This window comes from Rhinolophus sinicus, linkage group LG02 (assembly GCF_036562045.2).
Source record: "Rhinolophus sinicus isolate RSC01 linkage group LG02, ASM3656204v1, whole genome shotgun sequence".
Taxonomy (NCBI): Eukaryota; Metazoa; Chordata; class Mammalia; order Chiroptera; family Rhinolophidae; genus Rhinolophus; species Rhinolophus sinicus.
In genome coordinates this window covers 124,968,197-124,980,609 of record NC_133752.1, presented here as the reverse complement: position 1 = coordinate 124,980,609, position 12,413 = coordinate 124,968,197, and the positions used below count along the sequence as shown (strand labels likewise).

The window sequence follows — 12,413 nt, the reverse complement described above, 5'->3', positions numbered from 1 at the left end:
CTTCAAAGAGAATTTAATATAAGTTACCTTTTGATCTGCGGTAAGTGGAAGTATCCTTTCTGACCTTTCCCTACTCACCTGGGTTTCCGTCACCGACTGTTTTATTTCTTGGGTTTTTATTTTCATGATTTCAAAGGAGGTAGAAGGACGATTTTGCTTTGTAAAGATTATGCATCTGTATAATTTATTTTTATTCATTCGTTTATTTGTGCCTCAATTCTCTTTGCATAATGTGTAGTTGTAAAAATACCACAGCTGACAGTAGAGTTAGATGCTAGACTATAGAAGGGAAATCCTTTGCCATTTGTTAATATTACTTCGTAAGTTGACTTTGGAAAACAACCCTTCTCTGCAGTGCTCTAGGAACCCAAATTCTTAAACAATGAATCATATTCACCTTTTCCTTGTTGTAGTGGATAAGAATAGCAGAGTCAAAACAGAAAGTGGTTATTGTAAGTTTTGCCCTGAGGCCAATTAAGATCTTTGCCTCAGAGCTTAATATTTGTTCTTCTCTTTTCCCTTAGTGGTTTCAAATGCAATGTTGTTTGAAGGTCATAGAAGCACTTAGGATCCCATACACTTAAAGAGAAGTTTTCTGCTAGAGTGTTCATGGGAGGCATTGGTTGGAAGAGGGCATCTTGAAAAACTACCTCCTTCCCATCTCCCCATCCTTCCTCACTCACAATAAATTCCGTTGCTTTGATTTTAAGAACAAAGGCCGAACTTCGAGGTTTGCAAACCTTGCCATGTTTTAGGCCATCTCCCTCTTCCTTTTAGACACTTAAGCAAGGAATTATGGTTTTGGATACTTGCGCTGAGAAAGCTGTCAAGTTTTCTAGTTTTGACTAATTAAATACCCCCAATCCCAATTTCACTTAAAATCGAATTGGGAAGAAATTAACATAAAGAAAAAAACTGGAAGGAAATAGAAACAGAAACATTTATTTTTTAGAAAATGACTATGTTTTTTCACTTAGTAGCAGAGTAATTACTGCTATGCTTCTCTTCAGGGAAGCATAACCTTTACAGTTAGAATTCAAGTATCAAACACTTAATGAAGTTCTTTTGTGATTTCAATTAAATGTTGAAACTTTAAAAGAAAACTCTTATTGAATTTGACGCTTGAAAACAACATGGTTTGAAAGTGAAGCTCTTAATTTCGTATCAATTTTAATTCTGTCAAGCAGAATAGGGTGAATAATCTTTTTCTTTTCTTTTAAAACCATGTCTATTAACAATAGCAGACTTTCTTGTTTTACTCAACATATGAATAGAATAAGTTTAAATTGTGATCCTTATCCTGTGGAGGGTGACACTGTTAAAAAAAAAAAAGCAATAAACAAAACAGGCTCAAAATGGAATCGCCTGTTCTAAACCCACATCAGCAAATCAGGACTTAATTTCAGTTTCAGCCTCTCCCAGGGATGTGACCATTAACCAGCCAATCTGGAATTGCCTGGTTAGTAGTAGAGAGGTAATCTGCCATATAGACCCTTTCTATTTTCCGGAGAAAGATGATATAATTCCACATTTTTCTTACCCCTCCCCACTTCTTTCTCTACAAGGCTTCCATTTTATACAGACCTTCTGAGCTCCTGTTTGCTAGATGGGGTGCTGCCTTATTCATGAATTGTTCAGTAAAGCCAATTCGATCTTCAAAAGTTGAATTTTGTTTTTTAACAAGACCTATTTGAAGATGTACACTCTGAGTGTGTCAAGACCTTGCACTGATAGTCTGTGAAACATTGTGTTTTCTTATACAGAATTTCCATTATACTATCTCATGAATAAAGGAATTATTTTGCTGTCTCAATTTAGGACTCGCTTTAAGGACCTTTTGAAGTTCTCTTCTGAGAAATTTTTAGTTCTCGAAGCATATTTTCAAGGACCGAGTTGCTGATCGAGCTCCTTACTATAAATGTGCTCCATACAATATTTGGAACATACTTTTATAACAGAAAATTATTCTTTGTTTATCTGAAATTAAAATTTAACTGGGCATCCTGTTGTCTATCTGGCAACGTTACTCATATAACTGCTGCTTGAGAAATGCCACTAGCAAAGGGACTCCTAAGAGTGGAGAGTGTGAAGTCCTGCATACCATGCAAAAGGACTTAATGCTTTGGAGGTTCAGTGCCCTGAGAAATTTCCAAAATGGAAACTTGCCCAGACTCTCGGGCAACTACAGCTTGCAGGCATTGGGGCAGCAAAACCCTTCGTCTGATAGTTGCTATTTCAACATAGCTTCTTTTTTTTCTTCTCATTCTCAGGTTTTAGGCCAGTGAACTCAATGAGGCCCCTGGGATAACAGATTTTATAGATTTGTAAGAAATCATGGAGGTCATCTAGGCCAGTCCTCTTATTTCCAGCTGAGGTGTAGAGAACCAGAGATGTGAAGGTCAGTCAGAAAATGGTAGAATCATTAGAACTAGAATACGTAGTTTGGACTGTCTCGTAGTGATCTTGCATCATACTGTGTAGATGTGAAGATGAATAGACAGATGTCAAATTGGATAAGTGTATAGAGAAAAGTAAGTAATATGGAATCAAATATTAGCTCACACTGGCTGAGTAACTTTGGGCTAGTTCAGTGATCTGTTTCTTCATTTGGAAATGGAGACAGTTAATGTTCTGTTCTAGGAAATTATATGAAATTGTGGGGTATTCATTGTGAACTGCGTGCCCAGTGTTTGGAAGGTCCCGATGTGTGTTAGTCGAAGGGAAAGAAGAAATATTGATAGAGATTATAATTCTTTATCTTAAGAAGAAGAAGCCCAAAAGATAACCTTCTAGTTGTCTTTACATACAGTGGTTTGAAAACATATGACTTTAGGAATTGACTAAAGCTGAAGCATGCATATTTAAGTACAAACTTTCATTTAGAATCTCGACAGTGGGGCTTGTAAACACTGGCATAGATTACATATGGAAGTTATAGAAAATTCCATATTCTGTCTTTAAAATATATAGATTTTTCTGCCTGGGGTGACTTGGAAGAGACTCTGAAGGAAGTGGATTAAAAGACTTTATAAGGTTCTTTTAAACCTTAAACGAATAATCATCTTAAATATCTTACCAATTAACTCTGCATCATAGTTATCATAGTTTGCCAGATGAAATAAACTTTCCTGCCCCATTAAAACATAGCACATATATAAACAGAAAACTCGAGTGCACAAATGTTTAACTCTATTATGCAAATTAGAGAATCAGTCAAATACTCTGAATCTAAAAATGGAGGTCCTCTTAAAGCTGGAGTTTATTAGGACCAGAGGGGCAAGGCTCTGCATTTTTTTAAGTTTGACTGTTAGTAATATTTTTCACATAGCACCCACACTCAGGTTCTTTCTTCACAGTGTTGGTGGTTTCAGTTCTGTACCTCTTACAGATTCTGGCCCCCAAACTCACATGTGTAACAGGGCCAGGCCGAGGGGTCTGTGGTATACTAGCGGTTCTGCCTTACTAGCACACCACTCCATCCCGTTATTGTGATGAGATTTCCGTTCGGTAGCCTTTAAGGTTTTTCTGTGAAGACAGACATCTGGATTTTTCTTTGGCATGTGCTGTTTTCTAATATGGGTTATTAATTTAAAAACAACTTAAATCCTGTTTGGGCCAGACAAAATCCTTGGGATGGCTGAATTTGGCCAGAATTCTTGGCTGCCATGTTTTTGCTTTTTTTTTTTTTTTGCTTCTAAGGCTCAAGAAAATGATGCATATGCCCATATTATATGTAAGGTTTTTGCAGTTCTGCAAAGCAAATATGTAAGTTATATTTTTCGTTGATGAAGTATGTGAAAAAATAGTAAGTCCCTGGCGTATTGTGGAAATTTTATTTAATAGTTAATAAAAACTTAGTGTTTACATCTGTCAGGTACTGTTCTGAATATGCTAAAAACATTAACATTTCATTTAAATGTTTATTGAAAGAGTCACATGACTTATGAGATAATATGGTTGTCAATAGTTAGGAAGATTTGTTAAAAAAAACAAAACAAAAAAAACAACCACTAAATATAAAATCTTCAGAAATGTGTGTGAACAAAAATCAGTGTTCCTAACTTTATCAACAAAATTTTAAAATGTCCGTGGTTCTTAGCTTCAGGATGTTTTCTACGTTATCCTTGGCATATAGCTCACCGTCTGGTGTACTAGTAAATTACTGAATTCACACTTGTTTAAGACTTACCTTTTAAAAGTATGTGCTTGAAATGTTAAAGTGAAATCCTATATTCTCCCCTTTATATGATGCAGATTTCATTTCTGCCTAGTGAGGTCTAGCAGGTGGGATTGGAAGACATGCATGTTAGAAAAATGTTGAAAAAAAAGTTTTCTTGACTGAGTCTCACCAGATGATTGTTTTAGCCTTTTTTTCAATGACTTTCACTCATTTAATTTTATGTGGCCAAAAAGTAAGAGTGAGTGGCGGGGGTGCGGGGGTGGGGAACCCTCAAAATAAACTAGCTTTGCAAATAATTGCTCGACTTTTATCTACCCACAAAATTTTTTACAAGTCTCCTATGACCCCAGGAGGTACATGGATAATAAAATCAGTAGAAGCAACATTTTTCTTACTTACCCAACATCAGTCATTTCTTGCCTACTGGCCATTTTCTGTGCTTATTTAACATCTGTTAACTGTTTTAATGTGGAAACATCTTTTTTTCCCCTTTATTAGCCTCATAATCACTTATTCAGTTACAGGTGGAAAATAAGAAAAAAAATAAAAAATACAAAGAAATCAGAAAATCAGTGTAGTAATTCTAACAGCCTAAGATAACTTGGAAAAAATGAAGCTCCTTTAGTTTGGTCTTTTAACAATTCTTCTAAAGATGCTTTTCTTTATTGTAACGCTAAACAGGATGAGAATGATGGAGGTTGCCTATGGGGAATGAAGTTTACCTTTATCTCGGGTATTAAATAAGCTTCGTTCTTACACCAGCATGTAGTGATCAGACTCACACTAACCAACAACCTCATATTTCCAAACAGTTTACAAGGTTTATATTGAGAATGGTTTTCAAGGGTGGGAGTTAATGTGCTGTTGAAGGTTTTTGGTTTGTCACTATTTGAACATTGAGGAGATTAAACGGGGTGTTTCTGTGCAGTGGACTATTTTGTGTGATGCCCCATGTATAGAAGTGCATGAAAAGTGAGTCACATGGCCGGCAGGTATTTGCACATTGAATCCACATGTATGTTTTGTTTGATTACCTGCTGGGGATGGTATTGGCAGAATCTGTTATCATTTACGGCGCTGTCCCTTTTCTGGAGTAGGTTATGGTTTTACTCAAGATGTGACCCTCATATCTATTGCACTAAATGAAATATGATATATTTGCTGTTTCTGATTTTCTTCAATCAACATCTGTGCTATTCTACTTCAAGTAGTGTTCCCACTTTCTTAGGATTTTCTTTCCCTTCATTTGTCTTACACTTGACTTTGTGAGAATCCAGATATCACAAGATATTCCAATTTACAGTATTTCCTAGCATTATTGAAACTGGGGCTATTTGTCATGCATTTACAAATGATTTTGGATTTCCTCCCAGTAAATTTGTTATAGCATTTAATATTCATGACCTGTAGCCCTTTAAAACTTTGAACAACTGCCAGCACTGCTAACCAGATAATACCACAAATAAACTCAAGGTTCAGAAATATTTTACAATTGAAAAAGTCAAAGATTAATAAGGTATTTTATTCCTGCAGGTTGGCTTCTTTGCTCAGCTGATTTAAGATGATTTTGTGTTCAAGTTGAATTATTTACATTTGGGTAGCCTTGCAAGCTTCTGTAATGCTTGCATTAGAGTGTTAGTACTTGGAACAGTGATCTGTTCACAAATTATCATTAAAAAAAATTCATCTTTGTGCAAGGTACTGTGTTAGGCGATGTGGGGATTCAAAGATGAATTGACAGACTTCTGCCCTTAAGAACATTTTAGAGTAGTGGGAAGGTGAGAATAGTGCATGTAAATATGGAGCTGAAACTTAAGCTGGAAAGTGGTGAGGGTTGTGAGGTCCTTGGAGTGCTTGGGCAGTTGAGAGGAAGGGAGGTTACTTTCAGCTGAGAGGATTAGGAAGCAACTTCTGGAGTGGAGACATTTGAGCAGGGCTACAAATGACAGCTTGGATATAGGCATTTATGATTAGAGAGGGGAGAAAAAATGGAGGGTAGTGCACCAGCAATGCATAGAGGGAAACTCATAGGGAGTTACTGGGGACCACTGAGCAGTTGTTTGGGCATATACAGAGAGTGCATGAATTATAGAGGAAAGTAGATTGGGAGAGAGAGATTGAGACAGCTAGTCTGTCTAACGATGTAGGGGTCCTTTTACGATACGTTGTAGCCCAACAGTGTTGCCAGACAATGCATCGTTTTTAAATGGACGCCCACTTCAACTGGTCCATGGGAGAAGCCTGGGGAAGTGCAGGCCAGCTCCATCTTGCCACTTGGGGGAACCTTCTTCTCTGTCCTGCCTCTACACCTGAGGATGGGTCCCTTTGGTGATGAGATTTAAGAATCAGACTCTGAAGGGAAGGTTATGTATCATTCAGTGAGGGCCTCCTCTATCAGTGTTTATCTTATTCTTTAGCATTTAAAAAAAAAAAGTATTTATTTTCTGAAGACTAGTATAATTTTAGCTTTTACTCTATAATAGCTGGTATATTATTATACACTCCTAATGAGGAAAACAGGGAGGCCCTAAGGGCTTTCTGCTGTGTCTGTTCTTCCAGCATTGCTGGACAGTGTTCCACTATTACTGTGAATAGCCGCAAGTACAGAATCCCTCTTTGTTTTGTATTCTTTCTTACAGGAAGATGACAATTTTTAAAAAGGGTCCTTTTTATGGTACAGAATAAAATTACCAGCACTGAATTTCAACCAGTTAACTCAGTACACCGTCAGTGAAAATTGACACGCAATTTGGACCTTGCAATGAATAAATAATGAGTCTCATTGAAATCATCTACCCTGTTCTCATAACAGTCTGGGATGTATATTACATCACTCGGCTCAATTTTCGATAACCTGCTGCCTCAGAGGAATCAAATTGACTGACAGGGATCTCGTGATTATCAGAGCACTCATATTCAACTTGTACTGTCAATTTCACAGAAAATGATGGGGTTTGCAGGAATTTGAAATCCATTGTCGTTGCCCGGAAGTTAGATTCCTGTCTTAAATTCCTGGAACAATGAAAATGCTAATTTAGTGTTGATTTCTCTAATGGAATTTAAGCTATAGAAAGCCAGACTCCATGAGTCCATTAGAGATTCCTTAAAAGTCATGAATGCGGTGGGAGGTAGAATGGATAAAAGAGTATTAAACCAAATTCATTGATAGTTAAAATATGCATGTAACGTGGTGCGATGGTAAGGTTGCCTGGTGTGATGTTTTATTTTTCTTTTAAGCAGCAGGTTTCATACCTACTGATCACAGTATTCCTTTTCTTCAAAAAGGTTAATAAGGAATCGAAAGGGAAGAGCAGTCCTTCTAATGACAAAGTCTGAGATGATTTGGAGCTAGGAAGGTCGACGTGCCCTTGCTCTCTGGGTTTGTCTTTACAACTCTGCAGCGCCCAGATGGCTCCTGTATGCTCTGTTGGTCTGATTATAACTCTTGCATCAAGTGAAATAGCATGAATTCAGAATTTAATATATGTTTTTTCAGTAATTATGGCCTTGATTAGTGAAGGCAGTGTTTCCATTCCAAAGGACATTTTCTTCCTCCACATGTTTATTCATTTAATTTCAGGAAGTCTAATAAAATGCAAAGATTGTAATACTTCTCTTTGCGGTGATCGGGAAATCTACAATGCTTGCGTTTTGCTATGTGGTTGTCATGTTGCTTATAATTAATGTAAGATTCAAAGAAAACAGCAGGGACAACATGAGAAAAACGAAGGACTTTTAAACACAAATGGCTCTTCATTTTTAATAAGTGAAGAAATGGAAATATAGCTAGAATTTCCATTAAAATATTGCCATGCATAGCCACATACCAAGTACATTTGATAGAGACCTTGATTGTATTTGTAAACAGGGTCATTTGTGTTTACAAATAATTAAGTTCTGTGTATTTAAAACCAAAAAAAAACAAACCTTAATTATTTTAATTTTGTGAATTTGGAGTTGTTATACCTGTTAGCAGTACCAAACCTGCCTTTTGAAGGCATTATCTTAGTTTTTAATATATAGGCACTGAGTCCCCTCCCCTTGTGAAAGGATGTGTGTGTGTGTGTGTGTGTGTGTGTGTTACATGTTCCACCTGAACAGACTGCATGAATACAAGGTTATATAATATTCAGGTTATACCAAGGTTATACATGAATTCTTTGAGTGTATTTTTATAACTTTTATGAAATGGGAAACTCCAAATTACATAGAATATTTGTTTCTCCTAATTTAAAGATTCCAGAAAAAATTTGCCAGTTTATGTGTTCTGTTGAGTGTTATTTCTTCTTAAGATCTTATGACATAGTGTGATTAAAAAGTTCAATATATCTAACACTGTAACAACAACCGCTGTTTATTTTAAATAACCAGTTATGTTTGGCTAATCTTTTCACACATAAATGCAAGCAGAAAGGCCATGGGGCTGCAGCCTGCGATTTAGATTTAAATCGATGCTCCATCATTGTCTATCTGTGTCACCTTAGGCAAATCACTAATTATATTGGAGCATCAGTTACATGGTCTGTAAAATAGGAATATAATATTTGCCTCGTAGGGTTGTCATTATATATGAATATAATAAATGTATACTCTTTAGCCGAATTCCTTTCCTATAGTAGGCATCATCATGGTCATCATCATTTTACTGTTTCCACAGCATTTCAGTAGCAGTGAGCTTTTCGTTTGTCATTTTACACTATTAGCCTGGCTGTGGCTTTTCTAAGGGGATGCAGGGTGAAATGTCAATCAACAAAAATAGGGTGTTTGCTATACTGTTCACCAATGCTGAGAATTAAAAGAATGTCGAGAGGCAATCCTGTTGAAAGGTAATTTTTCCAAACAACATGATTTGATAATTCATCTTTTGTTTAATTGATTGAAAACAAATATATATACAAATTAAATACAAATAAATACAAAATTAAAGAATTCATATATATATATACATATATATATATATATATATATGTATATATATATATGAATTCTTTGATTTTTCTCCATTTGCTAATATCTTGCCATCATCTCATACTTTTATAGCCTGATTTTTTCCCCTTTGGGCTCAGGATGGTGCTGTTGCTTTCATATCTGAAAGTGGAGGGGAGACGGGCTTTCCTACTCTCCTCCCCCATCACCCTGTTTCCTATATATTTCCTTTCAGCTAGATTTATAGTAAGGAAGATTAGCTCAGTAGCTGCAATAGCTTGCTGCATTCAAGTCTCATTTTTTGGAGAAAGAAGGAGCACTGTTATTACCTGAAGGTGAATGTTAATCTCTTTTCTCCTCCTATACTTCCCCAATCTGGCAGACAATATCTTTGCAGCTGATTCCAGAGTTTCTGTTATAACAAACCTTTCCAGGGAAACACTGAGGCTTTTTTTTTGTTGTGGTGGTGGTGGTTCAACCATTTATTTTATTTCCCCACCTCCTAGGGAGAGAATAGAAGGCAAAACGTTTTGTTTTTAAAGTAACACTGTTTTCTGACTGCCAAAAATTTTATAAAATAGTTTGGATACCTGAATCACATTCAGACCAAGTTATTTTCACAGAAATTTAAATCTTAGTAACTTTGGCTCACTGAGATGACGATAGATAAAATTGGTTTTGATTTCAGAAAATCTAGATTTTAAAAATCTGACTTAATTGACAGATGAGCCATGGGGTGGATGAGGGAGGGTGACTATTTAAAGATTTTAGGATTCCTTATGAGTTTCCTTGGCATAGTCCAAACATGGATAATTTTCAGCCTCTCATCGAGAAAGTAGTTTTTACCAGATATTGTAGCACAAAACCGGAAGCTACTGAATAAGAATCTTTTGGTCTGCTTACTTTTAGTTTGTTTTTGAGGCATTGAGAGGAAGTTGGTGGTGAGGTAGCAGGAGCACTGTCCTGTGATTTTGATAAATAACTAGGTTGGGGACCCACTGATGAACATTGAGAATCTGATACCCTCATGTGATATTATCAAAGATTATAACATTTTCATAAAAACACAAAATTTTGTATCTGGAAATAGATATCAGAAACTATCTACGGGACACACCGTTTCTTTTAACAGAACTGGAGGCCCACAGAAATTTGGCATCGGATTAGTTGCGAGTAGAGAGCCAACATTGTATGACAGGTTTCCTCCTCCAGGTCTAATGCTTTTATCACTGTACACACTGCTTCCCTTCCTTTAATTTATAAAAAAGTGTTACTACGGAAATAATTGTTATCTGCCACTTAAGACTGGTGCCTGGTAGTGGACCTCTAGGCACCCATCCCTCAAGTTCATCAGTAATTAAGATTCTGCCCTTCTTTTTTCTAGGTTCTCTATTGCTACGTTAATAATTCTGAGGTACTTTTCGAAACTGAGTTGTTGGATTTGTTTCCCTTCTTTCAGTCCCTTCTTTTTCTCATTTTCCCTTCCCTCCCTGCAACTAGCTTCAATTAGGGGCTTAAGTATTTGCATTTTGTGGTCCTAGGCCTCCAGCTTGGTTTAAGTTCATATTGAAATGAAATATTCACTTTTGTGGCTACCAGACAGTAACGCAAAGAGATTAAAATCACAGTGTACTTTTCTTCCTAAAATGACTGATTTCCATTTGTATTTGTTAATTTGCTGAGTCTGTTATTGTTTGAAATAGGTTACCCTCAACAGAGGGGTCTTCTCTTTAATGATGCCGAGCCTGAGATTGGTCTAAAAGTGGAGAGTTAATATATAGTGGGGCAGCTCCTCTTCTCACCCTCTTCCATCTGCCTGAGGCACCACTGCACAAACTCGGGAGCAAGGAAAATTTTAGGCCTTAGCAGTAGACACATTAGTTGGGTGTGTTTAGTCATTTACCCTATTACTCCTAACTCCAGGAATGTGGTGGGATTTAAAAAAAAAAATGCTCCGCTAGTGTTTTAAAGATGTTTCAAGTTTCTTCTGACCACGACATGACTAGTTTCTCACTGTTGGGTGAATATTCGAATCCTGATGTCAAAAGTGAGGATGACTCCAAAAATGAATGCTTTTCAGAGATAAAATAGCAAGAAAAGAGAAACTCTAGAGGTGTCGTTGAGAAATGGGCCTGCTGAGTGATAAAAGGACTGAATTTAAGTTGTCAAAGCAGCAGCCTAAAGTTTCTGGTCTTTTGGACAAGATAATTTATACTCATTGGTTCTCATGTACTCTGCAGTATAATTTTCTCCCATGGCCATGCTGACTTCCTTATTGTTCAAAGAGGAAAAGAAATAACCCATTTGAATTCATTAGCCTTCATTTGCATATACGCAGAGCCGGTGGTAATAATGATAATTATCATTGATCATGCTTACTGTATGCTAGCATTAGTGTGTTCCATTCTGTGAGAATAGATCTTATTAACCTCATTTACAGATACAGAAACTGAGGCTTATGGAAGTGAAATAATTTGCCCAAGAATTTGCAGTTAGTGCATAGTGGAGAAGGGATCTCATTCCAAATGTCTCACTCCAAAGTGAGTCTTCATTATAATGGCGGTGTATATCACAAACTAAAAGTCATGGTCTTCCCATTATACCTTTTTTATACGAGTTTAGTGAAAATGGAAGATCCAAATAGTGTTAAGAAGAAAACAACCATTTTCTTACATTACTTGTCCTTGGGACCAATAGTATTTGCCTGCAGTAGCTTTAAATACAAATAATCTGCATTCCCACATGCAACGCTAGTTTTATTGGTGCTAAAAATACAAATATGGATAATGTATTTTCCCAGCCCTTAGGAAGTACAAGACATGTATACAATAATTATATCTCTTTGCACTAAGTACAAATAGAATTTCATACAAAATTCTGGAGAAGCACCAGTGTCCGACAAATTGATTTAGCTTGGTTATAGAAGAGTCTGAGAGAATGACATAAAAGTAGTTCATCTAAATAGCTCAGCTCACCCAGGATTTTTTTTTTTTTTTTTGGTTTGTTTGTTTATTTCAAACCAGTTTGTGCTTGTGTATTTCATTTGGGTTCAGAGTCCACTTCCAGAGTCCACTTTCAGACTCTTCTATAACCAAGCTAAATCAATCCCCTTTAATGACTGTCATGTGACAAGAAATTTGCTAGATGCTTTCTTATTTTTTCATTTTTGATCAATAGGTACTGAGTATTTTCTAGGTATGAGACATTATTCTAGATGTTGAGGATAAAGTTCAGAAACCAGACAAAAACTTATGCTCTCCTGGAATTTACATTTTTCCTTTTTGAAATTTTTATTGGGGAATATTGG

The 12,413-nt window shown here is 36.3% G+C and overlaps 1 protein-coding gene across 5 annotated transcripts in view; it reads left to right on the top strand.

The window, feature by feature from the left end:
- TMTC2 (transmembrane O-mannosyltransferase targeting cadherins 2) overlaps positions 1 to 12,413 on the top strand; it is a 386,679-nt gene that overhangs the window by 167,746 nt on the left and 206,520 nt on the right. The window lies entirely within an intron of this gene.